Below are 19526 nucleotides of genomic sequence, written 5' to 3'. Positions count from 1 at the left end.
CGCAACAGAGTAGGGTGTCAATGACAACGACACAGCATTGAAACGAGCTACACAAGCCGGTCTCTCTTGATACCAATGTAAACGAGCATTAAGTTATCTTCAGACTGCCCGATATTTTCGTCCTTTGGACTTTCCCAACGATTCCTTTTTTTCTTTTTTTTTTACACACCACAGCGAAGACTTGAGGAAGCGTGATTAGCACGCTCGCATCCCTCCCTGTCCTACTACAACTGTGTGTGTGTGTGTAAAGAAAGAAAAAAGAATACATTGGCTTTCTCTCTATCGAGAAGATGGCCTACGCAACGCAGATCAAAGGCCTAATACGTGTAATATAATACGCGTCTGGCCGTGTATAAATCACGCACGAATGATCTGGTCGGGCCCAACTCTTCTCGTACGCTTATTTTTCCGTGTTGGGGCACTATCATAAAATCACACAAACCCCAACACGTGTGTGTCTTGGAAGGAAGATGGCCTACGCAACGCAGATCAAAGGCCTAATACGTGTAGTACACACGTCTGCCGTGTAAATCACGCACGAATGATCTGGTCGGGCCCAACTCTTCTCCACCACACCACATCCCAACTTTGTACATTTTTATATATTTTTGTGCGTTGGGGCACCTTCATAATCACAAACCCCAACAACACATATATCTCTCTCTCTTTGAAAGATTTGTTGTGGCCTACGCAACGCAGATCAAAGGCCTAATACGTGTAGTACACACGTCTGGCCGTGTAAATCACGCACGAATGATCTGGCGGGCTCAACAATATCTTTTTTTTTTATATGAATTCTTATCCACAAACTAATCGAATTCATTTTCTCTCCTCCTCTCCTCTCTCTTTGAGATATATTGGAACATTGTAATGATCCTTCCGCAGGTTCACCTACGGAAACCTTGTTACGACTTTTACTTCCTCTAAATAATCAAGTTTGGTCATCTTCCCGGCATCATCGGCAATGCCGAAACATTGCCGCGCACCAGTCCGAAGACCTCACTAAATCATTCAATCGGTAGTAGCGACGGGCGGTGTGTACAAAGGGCAGGGACGTAATCAACGCGAGCTTATGACTCGCGCTTACTGGGAATTCCTCGTTCATGGGGAATAATTGCAAGCCCCAATCCCTAGCACGAAGGAGGTTCAGCGGGTTACCCGGGCCTTTCGGCCAGGGAACACACGCTGATTCCTTCAGTGTAGCGCGCGTGCGGCCCAGAACATCTAAGGGCATCACAGACCTGTTATTGCTCAATCTCGTGCGGCTAGAAGCCGCCTGTCCCTCTAAGAAGATTTGTTTGTACGTTGGTAGTAAAAACCCCACCGGCAGAAGCCGAGAGCCTTCGAGATACCATAATTACGTCTATTTAGCAGGCTAGAGTCTCGTTCGTTATCGGAATTAACCAGACAAATCGCTCCACCAACTAAGAACGGCCATGCACCACCACCCACCGAATCAAGAAAGAGCTATCAATCTGTCAATCCTTCCGGTGTCCGGGCCTGGTGAGGTTTCCCGTGTTGAGTCAAATTAAGCCGCAGGCTCCACTCCTGGTGGTGCCCTTCCGTCAATTCCTTTAAGTTTCAGCTTTGCAACCATACTTCCCCCGGAACCCAAAAGCTTTGGTTTCCCGGAAGCTGCCCGCCGAGTCATCGTAGGAACTTCGGCGGATCGCTAGCTGGCATCGTTTATGGTTAGAACTAGGGCGGTATCTGATCGCCTTCGAACCTCTAACTTTCGTTCTTGATTAATGAAAACATTTTTGGCAAATGCTTTCGCTTCTGTCCGTCTTGCGACGATCCAAGAATTTCACCTCTAACGTCGCAATACGAATGCCCCCATCTGTCCCTATTAATCATTACCTCGGGGTTCCGAAAACCAACAAAATAGAACCGAGGTCCTATTCCATTATTCCATGCACACAGTATTCAGGCGAAGGTAGCCTGCTTTGAGCACTCTAATTTGTTCAAAGTAAACGTACCGGCCCACCTCGACACTCAGTGAAGAGCACCGCGATGGGATATTAGTTGGACCGCCCCGTGAAGAGCAAAGCCCACCGGTAGGACGTACCACATAATGCCAGTTAAACACCGCGAGCGATGAACCGACACTGTGACACACAGATTCAACTACGAGCTTTTTAACCGCAACAACTTTAATATACGCTATTGGAGCTGGAATTACCGCGGCTGCTGGCACCAGACTTGCCCTCCAATGGATCCTCGTTAAAGGATTTAAAGTGTACTCATTCCGATTACGGGGCCTCGGATGAGTCCCGTATCGTTATTTTTCGTCACTACCTCCCCGTGCCGGGAGTGGGTAATTTGCGCGCCTGCTGCCTTCCTTGGATGTGGTAGCCGTTTCTCAGGCTCCCTCTCCGGAATCGAACCCTGATTCCCCGTTACCCGTTACAACCATGGTAGGCGCAGAACCTACCATCGACAGTTGATAAGGCAGACATTTGAAAGATGCGTCGCCGGTGCTATAAGACCATGCGATCAGCACAAAGTTATTCAGAGTCACCAAAGCAAACGATGGACGAGTGTAAACACCCGCCACCGATTGGTTTTGATCTAATAAAAGCGTTCCTACCATCTCTGGTCGGAACTCTGTTTTGCATGTATTAGCTCTAGAATTACCACAGTTATCCAAGTAAATTTTAGTACGATCTAAGAAACCATAACTGATTTAATGAGCCATTCGCGGTTTCACCTTAATACGGCATGTACTGAGACATGCATGGCTTAATCTTTGAGACAAGCATATGACTACTGGCAGGATCAACCAGGGAACTATACAATATGTATATATAAAATGGACAAAATTTAAATCCTTTTCCATCGTCGCCTGTTTCATATATATATGTCAGGTCGACACACCACTTTTCTCTTTCAAATATGTACAAGTTTTGCCACATTCCGCGCTTGTAACATATCTTCTTTAACGCTCAATTTCTTTCATTTTTCTACCATACAGATATTTTACCGTACGCCCAAAAACGTACGTATTATATTTTTGTTCTATCATAAAATCACATTTTTCTACGTACGCCAGCTTCGTACGTTTCTATCTTTGCCTTCATAAAATCACAAGATAATTTTATCTTCAAGAGTCTCGCTATTAACATCTTGTAAGATAAATGTACGTCCCAGCTAAAACGTACAAATACTTCAAATTAAGTAATAATATATAATCGCTATTGACAAATTTTTAAGATCCAAGACACAGTTCTCTCTATATGTTTTAATATTTTTTATGTACTCAAATATATTCAAAGGAAAAAGTACATGGGTGATGCCATAGTCGTGGAAGCGCGTACGCTCACGCTGATCTTCTGACCGCCGGAAGCACGAAACCTCTGATCTGGGCAAAATCGGCAAGCCGAGGAAGAACGGACAGGACACATGCTGGACTGGCGAGAAAGCGTGTTCTTCCGCTCGCGCTAGGCATTTCGATTTCTGACACCTCTTGATTTAAAAAATCAGTTTTTTGATAGTTTTCTCTCTCCACTGGGCTATTCATTTTAGCCACAGTTTTCAATTGGTACGATTTGCTTCCAAATCTTACAGATGCATTTTAAAAAATTTTTCCATCGCTCGGACAGAAGAGTCGATTGCTCAGTGAGTACGAGTATACATACAAAGTGCATACGGGTAACCAACCCCGTAGGGCTTGCCACATATGGGCCATTCGGTCAAAGACACCGACCCGTGGCCACGCTGTGTGGAGAAAAGTCCGTAACGTAAACGGCACGAAACAGTCAGGACCGAAGCCCCGAAGGAGCTCTGAGACAGCTTCTCGACCGAGATCGTAGAATTGGCCCAAAACCCGCTCTGCTCCGTCCGCCTCGCACGGACCGTGTATCTCTTATAGATACCGAACGGCCGGCAAGGACGCCGGCGCCGCCGGCCGAATAGCACGCGCGCTTATGAGTGTAAACCGCCGCGGCAACAGACCGCCCGGCCGTGCTGTTGTAACATAGCGCGTGAACGAACGAAAAAAAAATTTATAGTAAACATTAAAATAAATTACATTACCGTAAACTAGACAAAAAATTACACATTTTTTCCCAATATGAAAATTTTCACAAACTTTTCAAAGTCCCATCGCATCGAGTAAACTTTTTTAATAACGCTTCCGCACGATTCTAAATGCTTAATCCATATGTGAAATCGTTCACTGATCACGAATATCGTATTTAAAAAAATTACAAAAATTTATTTTTCAAAATAATCAAAAAAAACCGAAAAATCACAAGAGTAAAGTACCATTATTTTAAACAATATGTCGTTCTAAATGCTTAATCCCTATGTAAAAAAGTTATCTAAGCAAGAATATGTAATTGAAAAAAATTAGAAAAATTTATTTTAGCCGTAAATCGAAAATAATGGGGACACCGGAGCTGTTCGAAGCGCCGAGACGCGCCGCGTACGGCCGAATATTTTCTAAGTCCCAACGTACCGATCAAGAGTAAAGTACCATTTTCCTACATTAGATTTCGTTCTAAATGCTTAATCCCTATGTAAAAACGTTAGTTAAGCAAGAATATCGTATTTTTAAAAAAATCTAATGATAGGATTTCCCAGAAAATTGAAAAAACCGAAAAATGTCAAGAGTAAAGTGCCATTTTCTGACATTAGATTTCGTTCTAAATGCTTAATCCCTATGTAGAAACGTTAGTTAAGCAAGAATATCGTATTTTTAAAAAAATCTAATGATAGGATTTTTCAGAAAATTGAAAAAACCGTAAAATGTCAAGAGTAAAGTGCCCTTATTTTAAACAATGTATCGTTCTAAATGCTTAATCCCTATGTAAAAAAGTTATTTTAGCAGGAATATGTTATTGAAAAAAATTAGAAAAATTTATTTTAGCCGTAAATCGAAAATAATGGGGACACCGGAGCTGTTCGAAGCGCCGAGCGCGCCGCGTACGCCCGAATATTTTCAAAGTCCCAACGTACCGATCAAGAGTAAAGTACCATTTTCCTACATTAGATTTCGTTCTAAATGCTTAATCCCTATGTAAAAACGTTAGTTAAGCAAGAATATCGTATTTTTAAAAAAATCTAATGATAGGATTTTCCAGAAAATTGAAAAAACCGAAAAATGTCAAGAGTAAAGTGCCATTTTCTGACATTAGATTTCGTTCTAAATGCTTAATCCCTATGTAGAAACGTTAGTTAAGCAAGAATATCGTATTTTTAAAAAAATCTAATGATAGGATTTTTCAGAAAATTGAAAAAACCGTAAAATGTCAAGAGTAAAGTGCCCTTATTTTAAACAATGTATCGTTCTAAATGCTTAATCCCTATGTAAAAAAGTTATTTAAGCAGGAATATGTTATTGAAAAAAATTAGAAAAATTTATTTTAGCCGTAAATCGAAAATAATGGATCGAGCGAATCGGTCGATTGCGCCGAGACGCGCTATGATGCAACAGACGAGCGATTGGAACGCCCGAATATTTTCAAAGTCCCAACGTACCGATCAAGAGTAAAGTACCATTTTCCTACATTAGATTTCGTTCTAAATGCTTAATCCCTATGTAAAAACGTTAGTTAAGCAAGAATATCGTATTTTTAAAAAAATCTAATGATAGGATTTCCCAGAAAATTGAAAAAACCGAAAAATGTCAAGAGTAAAGTACCATTTTCCTACATTAGATTTCGTTCTAAATGCTTAATCCCTATGTAAAAACGTTAGTTAAGCAAGAATATCGTATTTTTAAAAAAATCTAATGATAGGATTTTCCAGAAAATTGAAAAAACCGAAAAATGTCAAGAGTAAAGTGCCATTTTCTGACATTAGATTTCGTTCTAAATGCTTAATCCCTATGTAGAAACGTTAGTTAAGCAAGAATATCGTATTTTTAAAAAAATCTAATGATAGGATTTTTCAGAAAATTGAAAAAACCGTAAAATGTCAAGAGTAAAGTGCCCTTATTTTAAACAATGTATCGTTCTAAATGCTTAATCCCTATGTAAAAAAGTTATTTTAGCAGGAATATGTTATTGAAAAAAATTAGAAAAATTTATTTTAGCCGTAAATCGAAAATAATGGATCGAGCGAATCGGTCGATTGCGCCGAGACGCGCTATGATGCAACAGACGAGCGATTGGAACGCCCGAATATTTTCAAAGTCCCAACGTACCGATCAAGAGTAAAGTACCATTTTCCTACATTAGATTTCGTTCTAAATGCTTAATCCCTATGTAAAAACGTTAGTTAAGCAAGAATATCGTATTTTTAAAAAAATCTAATGATAGGATTTCCCAGAAAATTGAAAAAACCGAAAAATGTCAAGAGTAAAGTGCCATTTTCTGACATTAGATTTCGTTCTAAATGCTTAATCCCTATGTAGAAACGTTAGTTAAGCAAGAATATCGTATTTTTAAAAAAATCTAATGATAGGATTTTTCAGAAAATTGAAAAAACCGTAAAATGTCAAGAGTAAAGTGCCCTTATTTTAAACAATGTATCGTTCTAAATGCTTAATCCCTATGTAAAAAAGTTATTTAAGCAGGAATATGTTATTGAAAAAAATTAGAAAAATTTATTTTAGCCGTAAATCGAAAATAATGGATCGAGCGAATCGGTCGATTGCGCCGAGACGCGCTATGATGCAACAGACGAGCGATTGGAACCCCCGAATATTTTCAAAGTCCCAACGTACCGATCAAGAGTAAAGTACCATTTTCCTACATTAGATTTCGTTCTAAATGCTTAATCCCTATGTAAAAACGTTAGTTAAGCAAGAATATCGTATTTTTAAAAAAATCTAATGATAGGATTTTCCAGAAAATTGAAAAAACCGAAAAATGTCAAGAGTAAAGTGCCCTTATTTTAAACAATGTATCGTTCTAAATGCTTAATCCCTATGTAAAAAAGTTATTTTAGCAGGAATATGTTATTGAAAAAAATTAGAAAAATTTATTTTAGCCGTAAATCGAAAATAATGGGGACACCGGAGCTGTTCGAAGCGCCGAGCGCGCCGCGTACGCCCGAATATTTTCAAAGTCCCAACGTACCGATCAAGAGTAAAGTACCATTTTCCTACATTAGATTTCGTTCTAAATGCTTAATCCCTATGTAAAAACGTTAGTTAAGCAAGAATATCGTATTTTTAAAAAAATCTAATGATAGGATTTTCCAGAAAATTGAAAAAACCGAAAAATGTCAAGAGTAAAGTGCCATTTTCTGACATTAGATTTCGTTCTAAATGCTTAATCCCTATGTAGAAACGTTAGTTAAGCAAGAATATCGTATTTTTAAAAAAATCTAATGATAGGATTTTTCAGAAAATTGAAAAAACCGTAAAATGTCAAGAGTAAAGTGCCCTTATTTTAAACAATGTATCGTTCTAAATGCTTAATCCCTATGTAAAAAAGTTATTTTAGCAGGAATATGTTATTGAAAAAAATTAGAAAAATTTATTTTAGCCGTAAATCGAAAATAATGGGGACACCGGAGCTGTTCGAAGCGCCGAGCGCGCCGCGTACGCCCGAATATTTTCAAAGTCCCAACGTACCGATCAAGAGTAAAGTACCATTTTCCTACATTAGATTTCGTTCTAAATGCTTAATCCCTATGTAAAAACGTTAGTTAAGCAAGAATATCGTATTTTTAAAAAAATCTAATGATAGGATTTCCCAGAAAATTGAAAAAACCGAAAAATGTCAAGAGTAAAGTGCCATTTTCTGACATTAGATTTCGTTCTAAATGCTTAATCCCTATGTAGAAACGTTAGTTAAGCAAGAATATCGTATTTTTAAAAAAATCTAATGATAGGATTTTTCAGAAAATTGAAAAAACCGTAAAATGTCAAGAGTAAAGTGCCCTTATTTTAAACAATGTATCGTTCTAAATGCTTAATCCCTATGTAAAAAAGTTATTTAAGCAGGAATATGTTATTGAAAAAAATTAGAAAAATTTATTTTAGCCGTAAATCGAAAATAATGGATCGAGCGAATCGGTCGATTGCGCCGAGACGCGCTATGATGCAACAGACGAGCGATTGGAACGCCCGAATATTTTCAAAGTCCCAACGTACCGATCAAGAGTAAAGTACCATTTTCCTACATTAGATTTCGTTCTAAATGCTTAATCCCTATGTAAAAACGTTAGTTAAGCAAGAATATCGTATTTTTAAAAAAATCTAATGATAGGATTTCCCAGAAAATTGAAAAAACCGAAAAATGTCAAGAGTAAAGTGCCATTTTCTGACATTAGATTTCGTTCTAAATGCTTAATCCCTATGTAGAAACGTTAGTTAAGCAAGAATATCGTATTTTTAAAAAAATCTAATGATAGGATTTTTCAGAAAATTGAAAAAACCGTAAAATGTCAAGAGTAAAGTGCCCTTATTTTAAACAATGTATCGTTCTAAATGCTTAATCCCTATGTAAAAAAGTTATTTAAGCAGGAATATGTTATTGAAAAAAATTAGAAAAATTTATTTTAGCCGTAAATCGAAAATAATGGATCGAGCGAATCGGTCGATTGCGCCGAGACGCGCTATGATGCAACAGACGAGCGATTGGAACCCCCGAATATTTTCAAAGTCCCAACGTACCGATCAAGAGTAAAGTACCATTTTCCTACATTAGATTTCGTTCTAAATGCTTAATCCCTATGTAAAAACGTTAGTTAAGCAAGAATATCGTATTTTTAAAAAAATCTAATGATAGGATTTTCCAGAAAATTGAAAAAACCGAAAAATGTCAAGAGTAAAGTGCCCTTATTTTAAACAATGTATCGTTCTAAATGCTTAATCCCTATGTAAAAAAGTTATTTTAGCAGGAATATGTTATTGAAAAAAATTAGAAAAATTTATTTTAGCCGTAAATCGAAAATAATGGGGACACCGGAGCTGTTCGAAGCGCCGAGCGCGCCGCGTACGCCCGAATATTTTCAAAGTCCCAACGTACCGATCAAGAGTAAAGTACCATTTTCCTACATTAGATTTCGTTCTAAATGCTTAATCCCTATGTAAAAACGTTAGTTAAGCAAGAATATCGTATTTTTAAAAAAATCTAATGATAGGATTTTCCAGAAAATTGAAAAAACCGAAAAATGTCAAGAGTAAAGTGCCATTTTCTGACATTAGATTTCGTTCTAAATGCTTAATCCCTATGTAGAAACGTTAGTTAAGCAAGAATATCGTATTTTTAAAAAAATCTAATGATAGGATTTTTCAGAAAATTGAAAAAACCGTAAAATGTCAAGAGTAAAGTGCCCTTATTTTAAACAATGTATCGTTCTAAATGCTTAATCCCTATGTAAAAAAGTTATTTTAGCAGGAATATGTTATTGAAAAAAATTAGAAAAATTTATTTTAGCCGTAAATCGAAAATAATGGGGACACCGGAGCTGTTCGAAGCGCCGAGCGCGCCGCGTACGCCCGAATATTTTCAAAGTCCCAACGTACCGATCAAGAGTAAAGTACCATTTTCCTACATTAGATTTCGTTCTAAATGCTTAATCCCTATGTAAAAACGTTAGTTAAGCAAGAATATCGTATTTTTAAAAAAATCTAATGATAGGATTTCCCAGAAAATTGAAAAAACCGAAAAATGTCAAGAGTAAAGTGCCATTTTCTGACATTAGATTTCGTTCTAAATGCTTAATCCCTATGTAGAAACGTTAGTTAAGCAAGAATATCGTATTTTTAAAAAAATCTAATGATAGGATTTTTCAGAAAATTGAAAAAACCGTAAAATGTCAAGAGTAAAGTGCCCTTATTTTAAACAATGTATCGTTCTAAATGCTTAATCCCTATGTAAAAAAGTTATTTTAGCAGGAATATGTTATTGAAAAAAATTAGAAAAATTTATTTTAGCCGTAAATCGAAAATAATGGGGACACCGGAGCTGTTCGAAGCGCCGAGCGCGCCGCGTACGCCCGAATATTTTCAAAGTCCCAACGTACCGATCAAGAGTAAAGTACCATTTTCCTACATTAGATTTCGTTCTAAATGCTTAATCCCTATGTAAAAACGTTAGTTAAGCAAGAATATCGTATTTTTAAAAAAATCTAATGATAGGATTTTCCAGAAAATTGAAAAAACCGAAAAATGTCAAGAGTAAAGTGCCATTTTCTGACATTAGATTTCGTTCTAAATGCTTAATCCCTATGTAGAAACGTTAGTTAAGCAAGAATATCGTATTTTTAAAAAAATCTAATGATAGGATTTTTCAGAAAATTGAAAAAACCGTAAAATGTCAAGAGTAAAGTGCCCTTATTTTAAACAATGTATCGTTCTAAATGCTTAATCCCTATGTAAAAAAGTTATTTAAGCAGGAATATGTTATTGAAAAAAATTAGAAAAATTTATTTTAGCCGTAAATCGAAAATAATGGATCGAGCGAATCGGTCGATTGCGCCGAGACGCGCTATGATGCAACAGACGAGCGATTGGAACGCCCGAATATTTTCAAAGTCCCAACGTACCGATCAAGAGTAAAGTACCATTTTCCTACATTAGATTTCGTTCTAAATGCTTAATCCCTATGTAAAAACGTTAGTTAAGCAAGAATATCGTATTTTTAAAAAAATCTAATGATAGGATTTCCCAGAAAATTGAAAAAACCGAAAAATGTCAAGAGTAAAGTGCCATTTTCTGACATTAGATTTCGTTCTAAATGCTTAATCCCTATGTAGAAACGTTAGTTAAGCAAGAATATCGTATTTTTAAAAAAATCTAATGATAGGATTTTTCAGAAAATTGAAAAAACCGTAAAATGTCAAGAGTAAAGTGCCCTTATTTTAAACAATGTATCGTTCTAAATGCTTAATCCCTATGTAAAAAAGTTATTTAAGCAGGAATATGTTATTGAAAAAAATTAGAAAAATTTATTTTAGCCGTAAATCGAAAATAATGGATCGAGCGAATCGGTCGATTGCGCCGAGACGCGCTATGATGCAACAGACGAGCGATTGGAACCCCCGAATATTTTCAAAGTCCCAACGTACCGATCAAGAGTAAAGTACCATTTTCCTACATTAGATTTCGTTCTAAATGCTTAATCCCTATGTAAAAACGTTAGTTAAGCAAGAATATCGTATTTTTAAAAAAATCTAATGATAGGATTTTCCAGAAAATTGAAAAAACCGAAAAATGTCAAGAGTAAAGTGCCCTTATTTTAAACAATGTATCGTTCTAAATGCTTAATCCCTATGTAAAAAAGTTATTTTAGCAGGAATATGTTATTGAAAAAAATTAGAAAAATTTATTTTAGCCGTAAATCGAAAATAATGGGGACACCGGAGCTGTTCGAAGCGCCGAGCGCGCCGCGTACGCCCGAATATTTTCAAAGTCCCAACGTACCGATCAAGAGTAAAGTACCATTTTCCTACATTAGATTTCGTTCTAAATGCTTAATCCCTATGTAAAAACGTTAGTTAAGCAAGAATATCGTATTTTTAAAAAAATCTAATGATAGGATTTTCCAGAAAATTGAAAAAACCGAAAAATGTCAAGAGTAAAGTGCCATTTTCTGACATTAGATTTCGTTCTAAATGCTTAATCCCTATGTAGAAACGTTAGTTAAGCAAGAATATCGTATTTTTAAAAAAATCTAATGATAGGATTTTTCAGAAAATTGAAAAAACCGTAAAATGTCAAGAGTAAAGTGCCCTTATTTTAAACAATGTATCGTTCTAAATGCTTAATCCCTATGTAAAAAAGTTATTTAAGCAGGAATATGTTATTGAAAAAAATTAGAAAAATTTATTTTAGCCGTAAATCGAAAATAATGGATCGAGCGAATCGGTCGATTGCGCCGAGACGCGCTATGATGCAACAGACGAGCGATTGGAACGCCCGAATATTTTCAAAGTCCCAACGTACCGATCAAGAGTAAAGTACCATTTTCCTACATTAGATTTCGTTCTAAATGCTTAATCCCTATGTAAAAACGTTAGTTAAGCAAGAATATCGTATTTTTAAAAAAATCTAATGATAGGATTTCCCAGAAAATTGAAAAAACCGAAAAATGTCAAGAGTAAAGTGCCATTTTCTGACATTAGATTTCGTTCTAAATGCTTAATCCCTATGTAGAAACGTTAGTTAAGCAAGAATATCGTATTTTTAAAAAAATCTAATGATAGGATTTTTCAGAAAATTGAAAAAACCGTAAAATGTCAAGAGTAAAGTGCCCTTATTTTAAACAATGTATCGTTCTAAATGCTTAATCCCTATGTAAAAAAGTTATTTAAGCAGGAATATGTTATTGAAAAAAATTAGAAAAATTTATTTTAGCCGTAAATCGAAAATAATGGATCGAGCGAATCGGTCGATTGCGCCGAGACGCGCTATGATGCAACAGACGAGCGATTGGAACCCCCGAATATTTTCAAAGTCCCAACGTACCGATCAAGAGTAAAGTACCATTTTCCTACATTAGATTTCGTTCTAAATGCTTAATCCCTATGTAAAAACGTTAGTTAAGCAAGAATATCGTATTTTTAAAAAAATCTAATGATAGGATTTCCCAGAAAATTGAAAAAACCGAAAAATGTCAAGAGTAAAGTGCCATTTTCTGACATTAGATTTCGTTCTAAATGCTTAATCCCTATGTAGAAACGTTAGTTAAGCAAGAATATCGTATTTTTAAAAAAATCTAATGATAGGATTTTTCAGAAAATTGAAAAAACCGTAAAATGTCAAGAGTAAAGTGCCCTTATTTTAAACAATGTATCGTTCTAAATGCTTAATCCCTATGTAAAAAAGTTATTTTAGCAGGAATATGTTATTGAAAAAAATTAGAAAAATTTATTTTAGCCGTAAATCGAAAATAATGGGGACACCGGAGCTGTTCGAAGCGCCGAGCGCGCCGCGTACGCCCGAATATTTTCAAAGTCCCAACGTACCGATCAAGAGTAAAGTACCATTTTCCTACATTAGATTTCGTTCTAAATGCTTAATCCCTATGTAAAAACGTTAGTTAAGCAAGAATATCGTATTTTTAAAAAAATCTAATGATAGGATTTTCCAGAAAATTGAAAAAACCGAAAAATGTCAAGAGTAAAGTGCCATTTTCTGACATTAGATTTCGTTCTAAATGCTTAATCCCTATGTAGAAACGTTAGTTAAGCAAGAATATCGTATTTTTAAAAAAATCTAATGATAGGATTTTTCAGAAAATTGAAAAAACCGTAAAATGTCAAGAGTAAAGTGCCCTTATTTTAAACAATGTATCGTTCTAAATGCTTAATCCCTATGTAAAAAAGTTATTTAAGCAGGAATATGTTATTGAAAAAAATTAGAAAAATTTATTTTAGCCGTAAATCGAAAATAATGGATCGAGCGAATCGGTCGATTGCGCCGAGACGCGCTATGATGCAACAGACGAGCGATTGGAACGCCCGAATATTTTCAAAGTCCCAACGTACCGATCAAGAGTAAAGTACCATTTTCCTACATTAGATTTCGTTCTAAATGCTTAATCCCTATGTAAAAACGTTAGTTAAGCAAGAATATCGTATTTTTAAAAAAATCTAATGATAGGATTTCCCAGAAAATTGAAAAAACCGAAAAATGTCAAGAGTAAAGTGCCATTTTCTGACATTAGATTTCGTTCTAAATGCTTAATCCCTATGTAGAAACGTTAGTTAAGCAAGAATATCGTATTTTTAAAAAAATCTAATGATAGGATTTTTCAGAAAATTGAAAAAACCGTAAAATGTCAAGAGTAAAGTGCCCTTATTTTAAACAATGTATCGTTCTAAATGCTTAATCCCTATGTAAAAAAGTTATTTAAGCAGGAATATGTTATTGAAAAAAATTAGAAAAATTTATTTTAGCCGTAAATCGAAAATAATGGATCGAGCGAATCGGTCGATTGCGCCGAGACGCGCTATGATGCAACAGACGAGCGATTGGAACCCCCGAATATTTTCAAAGTCCCAACGTACCGATCAAGAGTAAAGTACCATTTTCCTACATTAGATTTCGTTCTAAATGCTTAATCCCTATGTAAAAACGTTAGTTAAGCAAGAATATCGTATTTTTAAAAAAATCTAATGATAGGATTTTCCAGAAAATTGAAAAAACCGAAAAATGTCAAGAGTAAAGTGCCCTTATTTTAAACAATGTATCGTTCTAAATGCTTAATCCCTATGTAAAAAAGTTATTTTAGCAGGAATATGTTATTGAAAAAAATTAGAAAAATTTATTTTAGCCGTAAATCGAAAATAATGGGGACACCGGAGCTGTTCGAAGCGCCGAGCGCGCCGCGTACGCCCGAATATTTTCAAAGTCCCAACGTACCGATCAAGAGTAAAGTACCATTTTCCTACATTAGATTTCGTTCTAAATGCTTAATCCCTATGTAAAAACGTTAGTTAAGCAAGAATATCGTATTTTTAAAAAAATCTAATGATAGGATTTTCCAGAAAATTGAAAAAACCGAAAAATGTCAAGAGTAAAGTGCCATTTTCTGACATTAGATTTCGTTCTAAATGCTTAATCCCTATGTAGAAACGTTAGTTAAGCAAGAATATCGTATTTTTAAAAAAATCTAATGATAGGATTTTTCAGAAAATTGAAAAAACCGTAAAATGTCAAGAGTAAAGTGCCCTTATTTTAAACAATGTATCGTTCTAAATGCTTAATCCCTATGTAAAAAAGTTATTTTAGCAGGAATATGTTATTGAAAAAAATTAGAAAAATTTATTTTAGCCGTAAATCGAAAATAATGGGGACACCGGAGCTGTTCGAAGCGCCGAGCGCGCCGCGTACGCCCGAATATTTTCAAAGTCCCAACGTACCGATCAAGAGTAAAGTACCATTTTCCTACATTAGATTTCGTTCTAAATGCTTAATCCCTATGTAAAAACGTTAGTTAAGCAAGAATATCGTATTTTTAAAAAAATCTAATGATAGGATTTTCCAGAAAATTGAAAAAACCGAAAAATGTCAAGAGTAAAGTGCCATTTTCTGACATTAGATTTCGTTCTAAATGCTTAATCCCTATGTAGAAACGTTAGTTAAGCAAGAATATCGTATTTTTAAAAAAATCTAATGATAGGATTTTTCAGAAAATTGAAAAAACCGTAAAATGTCAAGAGTAAAGTGCCCTTATTTTAAACAATGTATCGTTCTAAATGCTTAATCCCTATGTAAAAAAGTTATTTAAGCAGGAATATGTTATTGAAAAAAATTAGAAAAATTTATTTTAGCCGTAAATCGAAAATAATGGATCGAGCGAATCGGTCGATTGCGCCGAGACGCGCTATGATGCAACAGACGAGCGATTGGAACGCCCGAATATTTTCAAAGTCCCAACGTACCGATCAAGAGTAAAGTACCATTTTCCTACATTAGATTTCGTTCTAAATGCTTAATCCCTATGTAAAAACGTTAGTTAAGCAAGAATATCGTATTTTTAAAAAAATCTAATGATAGGATTTTCCAGAAAATTGAAAAAACCGAAAAATGTCAAGAGTAAAGTGCCATTTTCTGACATTAGATTTCGTTCTAAATGCTTAATCCCTATGTAGAAACGTTAGTTAAGCAAGAATATCGTATTTTTAAAAAAATCTAATGATAGGATTTTTCAGAAAATTGAAAAAACCGTAAAATGTCAAGAGTAAAGTGCCCTTACTTTAAACAATGTATCGTTCTAAATGCTTAATCCCTATGTAAAAAAGTTATTTAAGCAGGAATATGTTATTGAAAAAAATTAGAAAAATTTATTTTAGCCGTAAATCGAAAATAATGGATCGAGCGAATCGGTCGATTGCGCCGAGACGCGCTATGATGCAACAGACGAGCGATTGGAACGCCCGAATATTTTCAAAGTCCCAACGTACCGATCAAGAGTAAAGTACCATTTTCCTACATTAGATTTCGTTCTAAATGCTTAATCCCTATGTAAAAACGTTAGTTAAGCAAGAATATCGTATTTTTAAAAAAATCTAATGATAGGATTTTCCAGAAAATTGAAAAAACCGAAAAATGTCAAGAGTAAAGTGCCATTTTCTGACATTAGATTTCGTTCTAAATGCTTAATCCCTATGTAGAAACGTTAGTTAAGCAAGAATATCGTATTTTTAAAAAAATCTAATGATAGGATTTTTCAGAAAATTGAAAAAACCGTAAAATGTCAAGAGTAAAGTGCCCTTATTTTAAACAATGTATCGTTCTAAATGCTTAATCCCTATGTAAAAAAGTTATTTTAGCAGGAATATGTTATTGAAAAAAATTAGAAAAATTTATTTTAGCCGTAAATCGAAAATAATGGGGACACCGGAGCTGTTCGAAGCGCCGAGCGCGCCGCGTACGCCCGAATATTTTCAAAGTCCCAACGTACCGATCAAGAGTAAAGTACCATTTTCCTACATTAGATTTCGTTCTAAATGCTTAATCCCTATGTAAAAACGTTAGTTAAGCAAGAATATCGTATTTTTAAAAAAATCTAATGATAGGATTTTCCAGAAAATTGAAAAAACCGAAAAATGTCAAGAGTAAAGTGCCATTTTCTGACATTAGATTTCGTTCTAAATGCTTAATCCCTATGTAGAAACGTTAGTTAAGCAAGAATATCGTATTTTTAAAAAAATCTAATGATAGGATTTTTCAGAAAATTGAAAAAACCGTAAAATGTCAAGAGTAAAGTGCCCTTATTTTAAACAATGTATCGTTCTAAATGCTTAATCCCTATGTAAAAAAGTTATTTAAGCAGGAATATGTTATTGAAAAAAATTAGAAAAATTTATTTTAGCCGTAAATCGAAAATAATGGATCGAGCGAATCGGTCGATTGCGCCGAGACGCGCTATGATGCAACAGACGAGCGATTGGAACGCCCGAATATTTTCAAAGTCCCAACGTACCGATCAAGAGTAAAGTACCATTTTCCTACATTAGATTTCGTTCTAAATGCTTAATCCCTATGTAAAAACGTTAGTTAAGCAAGAATATCGTATTTTTAAAAAAATCTAATGATAGGATTTCCCAGAAAATTGAAAAAACCGAAAAATGTCAAGAGTAAAGTGCCATTTTCTGACATTAGATTTCGTTCTAAATGCTTAATCCCTATGTAGAAACGTTAGTTAAGCAAGAATATCGTATTTTTAAAAAAATCTAATGATAGGATTTTCCAGAAAATTGAAAAAACCGAAAAATGTCAAGAGTAAAGTGCCATTTTCTGACATTAGATTTCGTTCTAAATGCTTAATCCCTATGTAGAAACGTTAGTTAAGCAAGAATATCGTATTTTTAAAAAAATCTAATGATAGGATTTTTCAGAAAATTGAAAAAACCGTAAAATGTCAAGAGTAAAGTGCCCTTACTTTAAACAATGTATCGTTCTAAATGCTTAATCCCTATGTAAAAAAGTTATTTAAGCAGGAATATGTTATTGAAAAAAATTAGAAAAATTTATTTTAGCCGTAAATCGAAAATAATGGATCGAGCGAATCGGTCGATTGCGCCGAGACGCGCTATGATGCAACAGACGAGCGATTGGAACGCCCGAATATTTTCAAAGTCCCAACGTACCGATCAAGAGTAAAGTACCATTTTCCTACATTAGATTTCGTTCTAAATGCTTAATCCCTATGTAAAAACGTTAGTTAAGCAAGAATATCGTATTTTTAAAAAAATCTAATGATAGGATTTTCCAGAAAATTGAAAAAACCGAAAAATGTCAAGAGTAAAGTGCCATTTTCTGACATTAGATTTCGTTCTAAATGCTTAATCCCTATGTAGAAACGTTAGTTAAGCAAGAATATCGTATTTTTAAAAAAATCTAATGATAGGATTTTTCAGAAAATTGAAAAAACCGTAAAATGTCAAGAGTAAAGTGCCCTTATTTTAAACAATGTATCGTTCTAAATGCTTAATCCCTATGTAAAAAAGTTATTTTAGCAGGAATATGTTATTGAAAAAAATTAGAAAAATTTATTTTAGCCGTAAATCGAAAATAATGGGGACACCGGAGCTGTTCGAAGCGCCGAGCGCGCCGCGTACGCCCGAATATTTTCAAAGTCCCAACGTACCGATCAAGAGTAAAGTACCATTTTCCTACATTAGATTTCGTTCTAAATGCTTAATCCCTATGTAAAAACGTTAGTTAAGCAAGAATATCGTATTTTTAAAAAAATCTAATGATAGGATTTTCCAGAAAATTGAAAAAACCGAAAAATGTCAAGAGTAAAGTGCCATTTTCTGACATTAGATTTCGTTCTAAATGCTTAATCCCTATGTAGAAACGTTAGTTAAGCAAGAATATCGTATTTTTAAAAAAATCTAATGATAGGATTTTTCAGAAAATTGAAAAAACCGTAAAATGTCAAGAGTAAAGTGCCCTTATTTTAAACAATGTATCGTTCTAAATGCTTAATCCCTATGTAAAAAAGTTATTTAAGCAGGAATATGTTATTGAAAAAAATTAGAAAAATTTATTTTAGCCGTAAATCGAAAATAATGGATCGAGCGAATCGGTCGATTGCGCCGAGACGCGCTATGATGCAACAGACGAGCGATTGGAACGCCCGAATATTTTCAAAGTCCCAACGTACCGATCAAGAGTAAAGTACCATTTTCCTACATTAGATTTCGTTCTAAATGCTTAATCCCTATGTAAAAACGTTAGTTAAGCAAGAATATCGTATTTTTAAAAAAATCTAATGATAGGATTTTCCAGAAAATTGAAAAAACCGAAAAATGTCAAGAGTAAAGTGCCATTTTCTGACATTAGATTTCGTTCTAAATGCTTAATCCCTATGTAGAAACGTTAGTTAAGCAAGAATATCGTATTTTTAAAAAAATCTAATGATAGGATTTTTCAGAAAATTGAAAAAACCGTAAAATGTCAAGAGTAAAGTGCCCTTACTTTAAACAATGTATCGTTCTAAATGCTTAATCCCTATGTAAAAAAGTTATTTAAGCAGGAATATGTTATTGAAAAAAATTAGAAAAATTTATTTTAGCCGTAAATCGAAAATAATGGATCGAGCGAATCGGTCGATTGCGCCGAGACGCGCTATGATGCAACAGACGAGCGATTGGAACGCCCGAATATTTTCAAAGTCCCAACGTACCGATCAAGAGTAAAGTACCATTTTCCTACATTAGATTTCGTTCTAAATGCTTAATCCCTATGTAAAAACGTTAGTTAAGCAAGAATATCGTATTTTTAAAAAAATCTAATGATAGGATTTTCCAGAAAATTGAAAAAACCGAAAAATGTCAAGAGTAAAGTGCCATTTTCTGACATTAGATTTCGTTCTAAATGCTTAATCCCTATGTAGAAACGTTAGTTAAGCAAGAATATCGTATTTTTAAAAAAATCTAATGATAGGATTTTTCAGAAAATTGAAAAAACCGTAAAATGTCAAGAGTAAAGTGCCCTTATTTTAAACAATGTATCGTTCTAAATGCTTAATCCCTATGTAAAAAAGTTATTTTAGCAGGAATATGTTATTGAAAAAAATTAGAAAAATTTATTTTAGCCGTAAATCGAAAATAATGGGGACACCGGAGCTGTTCGAAGCGCCGAGCGCGCCGCGTACGCCCGAATATTT

General features: G+C 34.6%; 1 non-coding gene across 1 annotated transcript; it reads right to left on the bottom strand.

Annotated features, from left to right (window-relative positions):
• Nucleotides 1-868: 868 nt before the first annotated feature.
• Nucleotides 869-2789, bottom strand: LOC143263225 (small subunit ribosomal RNA). The gene has a single exon (XR_013036748.1). It is a non-coding gene; the product is annotated as a small subunit ribosomal RNA (ribosomal RNA).
• Nucleotides 2790-19526: the final 16737 nt, after the last annotated feature.

This window comes from Megalopta genalis, unplaced genomic scaffold (genome assembly GCF_051020955.1).
Source record: "Megalopta genalis isolate 19385.01 unplaced genomic scaffold, iyMegGena1_principal scaffold0402, whole genome shotgun sequence".
Taxonomy (NCBI): domain Eukaryota; kingdom Metazoa; phylum Arthropoda; class Insecta; order Hymenoptera; family Halictidae; genus Megalopta; species Megalopta genalis.
This window is presented reverse-complemented; position numbering and strand designations above follow the sequence as displayed.